This window comes from Nannospalax galili, unplaced genomic scaffold (assembly GCF_000622305.1).
Source record: "Nannospalax galili isolate Female #2095 unplaced genomic scaffold, S.galili_v1.0 scaffold612, whole genome shotgun sequence".
NCBI classification, from domain to species: Eukaryota; Metazoa; Chordata; class Mammalia; order Rodentia; family Spalacidae; genus Nannospalax; species Nannospalax galili.
In genome coordinates this window covers 3,058,875-3,064,874 of record NW_008333388.1, presented here as the reverse complement: position 1 = coordinate 3,064,874, position 6,000 = coordinate 3,058,875, and positions in this window count along the sequence as shown.

The window sequence follows — 6,000 nt, the reverse complement described above, 5'->3', positions numbered from 1 at the left end:
GTGACCCCTGAGGAACAGATCCTCAAATGACCTTAAGACTAAAAATAAATTGGTTTATCTGGGCCAACTGTATGGCCTTAAACACCCAAATGGAAAGTATAACCAAAGATTAAAGGAGCCAATATAATTTCATAAGAGTCCATATGCATAGCTAAAGGCTACATAACAAGCAACCATGCCAAATATGAGATGCCTTGTTTTGAGTTGTTGGCCAGGGGGGCCAAAGGGACTCCCAGATAGCAACCCAGCATAGAATTGGGAAAATGAACAGCAGACCCCAATCTTATCTAAAGGAATATTGACAACTGATTGCTGCTAGATGAGGAATAGCTGACCCTCCTAAAACAAAGACTTCTAGATAGGCTGAGTAGATTCACCAGATGGACAAGTAGTGGGGAACAGCTGGGGGTGCCAACAACACAGCAGACAGTAGCAGGAATATCTGAGTATAAGGGCTCTAGTCGGGGGAGGGAGGCTATGGGAGGGTGCCATCTGGGAAGCAGGGGTATAGTTGAATAAGATGGTTCGGGATGTTCTGTGTGATATGCACACACGCACAAAAAAAAATCAACAAATTTAAAAAATGAATTATATTTGAGGAGGAAGCATGGAAATTTACATCATGTTAATTAGTAGGGGTGATAAACATTACCATTGAAATCTACCCGATGACTTTATAAACATACACAGGTTCCAAGGAGCCGAGTGTAGCTGATTATGACTAGTAATAATCAGATACATACAGATGAGAGACGCATGTGCCAACATCTAGTGTTACTAGCAGAAACAATGAGTCTTTCTGTAAGAAACAATGTCTTACAGGGCTTATACTGAATTCAATATTGTATAACTGTATTAATTCAACAGTGAACCTAAAAATTTGACAGCCACTTTTGAAAGAGATGTATCTTTGCTCTGGAAACTGTTACTGAGTATGTTAAAGCTGTAATGAAATGCTTCATCTAAAAAAGAAAAAAGAAGAAGAAGAAAAATGACAATACTGGGAAAACAACAACGACTGCCCAGAAGGAGTTTGCTTATTGCAGTCATGAAGGCCTGGCCAAGCATCCCAAGTGCTTGAAAACAAAACCAAAAGCAGGGACTCAATAGGAATTTACTAACGTGGTTTTAAAACACTCAAGGAACTGTATTAACTGAGCGGAAAATAGCACTGATGAATTCAGGCTTCAAGTGGTTGCCAAGCCTGGGGAAGTGGGAGAGCCACAGCCCCTGTGAGCTCTGCTGATGCTTTGGTTCCTTGCAGGCTGTGGGAGGCACCCAGCAAGTTTAGCCATCACCAGAGGAGCCCACATTACACACCATTTCGTTGATACCATTCCCGTATTACCCAGAACTGACCACAACAAGGATGTCTAGAGAATGCATGCTCAGCAAGGGGAACCCAGGAGACTTCTGTGGGGAGCCACTGCTGTGGCTTATGTCCCCAGTGTGGCAATATGAAAGGTATGAAGGAGGACAGTGAGAATGGAAGGATCTGGAAAATGTCACCTTCCTTCTCCTGTGTGGGATGCAGAAGGACTATGTGACTGAACCTGAGCTCCATCACCACGGTGTCCTGCTGCTGTTTGCACTTAAGTTGTTTCACGCTGTACGTTTGACCTGCCAAGCTTCGCATTTTCAGTATTTTACTTTAAATGTTTTAATGAGAAAGTTTTCTGTACTTTAAAACTCAATACCAACCTGCTGCTTAAAAGCCCAGGGTCTGGGGGCTGGAGAGATATCACAGTGGTTAAAACACTGACTCTTCTTGCAGAAGACCCAGTTTTGAATCCCAGCACCCACATAACAGCTAACAGCTGTCTGTAACTCCAGTTCCAGGGGCTCCAACGGCCTCTTCCGTCCTCCGCAGGCATTGCACGACACGGTGCACTTGCCTACATTCAGGCAATACGCCTACACATAAAATAAAAATAATAAAAAAAATTTTTTTAAAGACCAGGGTCTGGCTCCTGGTGTGGCTCCTCGAGTCTTGGGGCCTCTGTGCCATGACCCAGATTGTCCCACTGCCATCACTGCCATCTTCTGGCTCTGGACATTACACATGTGCATTCTGTCTGCTCCTCCCCCCTCCTCCCCCTCCCCTCATCTCCCTCCTCCCTGCCTCCTTTTACCCCCTCTTCCCCTCTTCCTTCTCTCTCTCCCTTTCCTCCTCCTCTTTTTCCTCTGTTCCCTCTCTTCCCTTTTTCCTCTCCCTTTTCCTCTAATCCCTTCCTTCCGACTCCCCTTCCTCTCCTCTTCCTCCCCCTTCCTTCTCTTCCTCCCCCATTTCCTCTTCATTCTCTTCCTCGCTCTCCTCATCTCATCCCACAGGAGAGCATCTTGCTACCTGGACAGTGCCACCCTGAGATGAACTGTTCATCTGTTAGTGACATGCTACCAGCCACCATTTCCAATTGCACACTTGACATTTCTACTGTAATGTCCCACTGTCACCTCAAAGTCATCTAAAATTAAACTCTGCTCCCACCTGCCCCAGCTCGCTGCCCTTGGTGACTCCCATTGCCGTTAATGGCTTCAACTTCCTCCTATCAGCAAAGTTCCAAACCCAAGTTCCAAGACATGTCAGCTCTGTCCCCACCTTGCCCTCTCTACGTGGGTGGCCAATTACTAAGCTCTTGGCTCACATTTTCTCTTGTTTTCCTTGGGCTTTTCAGTGCCGTGGCCATTCTTCAGATCACTACTCTATTACCCTGTTCCGTCCTCCCAACGGATCCATCTGCCCATTGCCCCTCGCCTTTCATTGAGCCTGTAGGATCTACCTTCCCGCAACAGTAATGAGTGCAGTTACCCAGCAGCATCTACTCACCATACAGTGTATTCAGGCAAAGCTCCAAGATCTTTACAGGCATGCTCCCACTTAGTTCTCACTCATTCTCCCTCATTCCCCCAACCTCCTGTCTTGTCCTTTAAGGACAACTCATCCATCCCCATCCAGACCCTGTCTGGGGCTGACTGAGCTCCCTGAGAATCTCTGCTCCCTCTGATGGTGCTAGGACACCAGAGCAATTGAACAATTGCCCACATCCTGCAAGTCAAACTCCCAGAGAAGAGGGAGGTTTAGAATACCATCTGAACCAATCAGCTACTGGCTTTCTGCAGGTGTAGGCCACAACCATGCCAAACATGACGGCCTATTTTGCAACAGGAAATGCAGTCTGGTTCTGCAGTTCACTGGGGTCCCTGTGCTGCACATAGAATACCAGCCTCTCTTTCATTTCTGTCTTGTTCCGTTTACCCGTAATGCTTCCGTTTCCTGTCCCCTCTTGGCAGACATGCCCAAAACAGTGGGTCCTGTTTGGAACAAATGTTAAGCAAAGTTCAAGATCATGACAGGAGGTTGTGGGGATAGTTTGGACTCATGTTTGGCCAAGTTTGTGTGGTGCTATCAATCTGGAGATGACGAGTTCAATTCTGTTTATCAGAACCCTTCCCTGGTAGCTGACAGGATGCCTATACTTTGGGATTTAGACTCTGTGGTGGTTTGAATGAGAACTACCCCCATAGGCTCAAGTATTTGAACACTTGGTCGGATGGCGGCACTGTTTAGGGAGGTCATGGAACCTTTAGGAGGTGTGGTCTTGCTGGGGGAAGCACATGCGGGGGTGGGGCTTTGAGAGTTCAGAGCCTCACATCCAGCACACTCTCTGCTTCCTGTGCATGCTTGAGGATGTGCGCTCAGCTTTCTGCTCTGGCTGCCTCCTGCCATGTATGCCCATGATGGACTCTTATCCTTCTGGAACTGTAAACCCAAACAAACTTTTTCTTGTATAAGTTGCCTTGGTCGTGGTGTTTTATCACAGCAACAGGAAAGTAACTCACAGAGGCTCCCTTAGTGAAAATGCCCAGAGACACATTGTCCAGTTGAATGTATCTGAATGACAAGGACATCCATACCCTCAATGCTGCCCATCTCCTGGGGTGCCAGTGGAGAATTCTCTTCTGGGGCATGTGTGCACAAGCAGTCCAAGGCGCTCTGGCATGGTTGCCTTGATGGGGTTATTGTGGTTGTAGATACAGAACACAGTTCTCACCTCAAAGGGAGGAAGAGATCATTTATTCTGGAACCAAATATGAGTGACCGGCCTAGAAAGCACAGATTCATGTTTCCTACTTGTGGAAGTAGTTACATGAGGTTTTCTATTAGGTACAGAACAAAGAAAGTCATAAATCCAAGTATTTGCCAAATGCACAGGTGGGGGCCATAAGTAGGCATCATAGCAAAGTAGGGAAACTCTGCTATAGGTTGGTATATTCATTGGTGGAAGCTGGTAGTCTGCTAAGAACACATTGTGAGGTTTTGACAGTCACAATGATGTTTGTTAGTTCTCCCTGTAGTCCCACCTGGCCTGGAATTCACTATGTACCTGCCTTTGCCTCCCAAGTGGTAGAATCAAAGGCATGTACCACCATGACCAGCTATGTTTTTGTTTTGTTTGTATTTTTGTTTTTGTTTTGAGACAGGGTTTCACTATGTAACCCTAGCTATCCTACAACTCATTATGCAAACCAGCCTGGCCTCAAATTCACAGACATCTGCCTACCCCTACCTTTTGAGTACTGGGATTAAAGGCATGCACCACCACGCCCAACTTTTTTATGTCCATATATAGTTTTTTTTTTAATGTGTATGAATGTTTTGCCTGCATGTATGTAAGCACACGACCTGTGTGCAATGCCTTCAGAGGCTAGAAGTGGGTGTTGGATCCCCTGGAACTGGAGTTATGGGCAGTTATTAGCTGCCATTGGGTGCTGGGAACTGAACCTGGGCCCTCTGCAAGAGCAGCCAGTGCTCTTAGTCACTGAACCATCTCTCCGGCATCTGGATGACTTTCAACAGGATTAAAAATAGTCCAAGATAATTTGGCTCTGGTCAACAACATTTTTAACTCTCCATAATCACCAAGTTCAGTCATTTAGCTTTGTAGACTCTTTAACATGGATGCAGCCTATCTCCTCCCTCTCTCCCTCTCTCTCTCTCTCTCTCTCTCTCTCTCTCTCTCTCTCTCTCTTCCTTCTGGGCGCTTCCATTCACATGTCATCACATGCTGGGGTGGCAGGTTGCAGTCATATCAAAAATATAAATGCATTATTTCATCTACTTTTTAAATTTTATTTTTAAATATTTTATTTTTAAAATAATTTATTATTTTTATGTGTATGAGTGTATTGCCTGCCTGTAGGTAAGTGCACCCGTGTCATGAAGTGCCCGCAAGGACAGAAGAGGCCATCAGATCCCCTGGAACTGGAGTTACGGACAGTTGTGAGCTGCCATGTGGGTGCTGGGATTCGAACCCAGGTCTTCTGCAAGAACAACCAGTGTTCTTAACCACTGAGCCATCTCTCCAGCCCCAAAATATTTTATTTTTATTTTATATGAATGAGTATATTGTCTGCATGTATGTAAGTGCACCCGTGTCATGCAGTGCTCTCAGAGGTCAGAAGAGGGTGTTGGATCCCCTAGAACTGGAATTATGAATGGTTGTTAGCTGCCACATGGGTGCTGAGAATTGAACCTCTGTAAGAGCAGCCAGTGTTCTTAACCACTGAGCCATCTCTAAATTTTATTTTTAATTATCAAGAACTATTCCTAATAGACACCTTTGCTCCTCATCCCCATCTCCATCTGTGCCTTTGCTTTTCTTTGAGCCTGGCTGATGCTTCGGGATAGAGTAGGAAGCCTCACAGAACTTGATCTTTTTGTTTTCTTGTTTTTTTCACTCAGATACTATGATGGTTTATATTGACTGTCAAACTTGACAAGCTCTAGAAACCCCTTGCAGACAAATCTCTGGGCATGTCTATGAGGGAGTTGCTAGATTGAGGAAGGAGGACCACCCCAGATATGAACAGCACCATTCCATGGGTCGGGGTCCTGGACTGCATGAAAAGGAAAAGGTGAGCTGAGGACCAGCATTCATCTCTCTCTGCTTCCTGACAGCAGATGCCATGTGACCAGCTGTCCCATGCTCCAGCCACCAT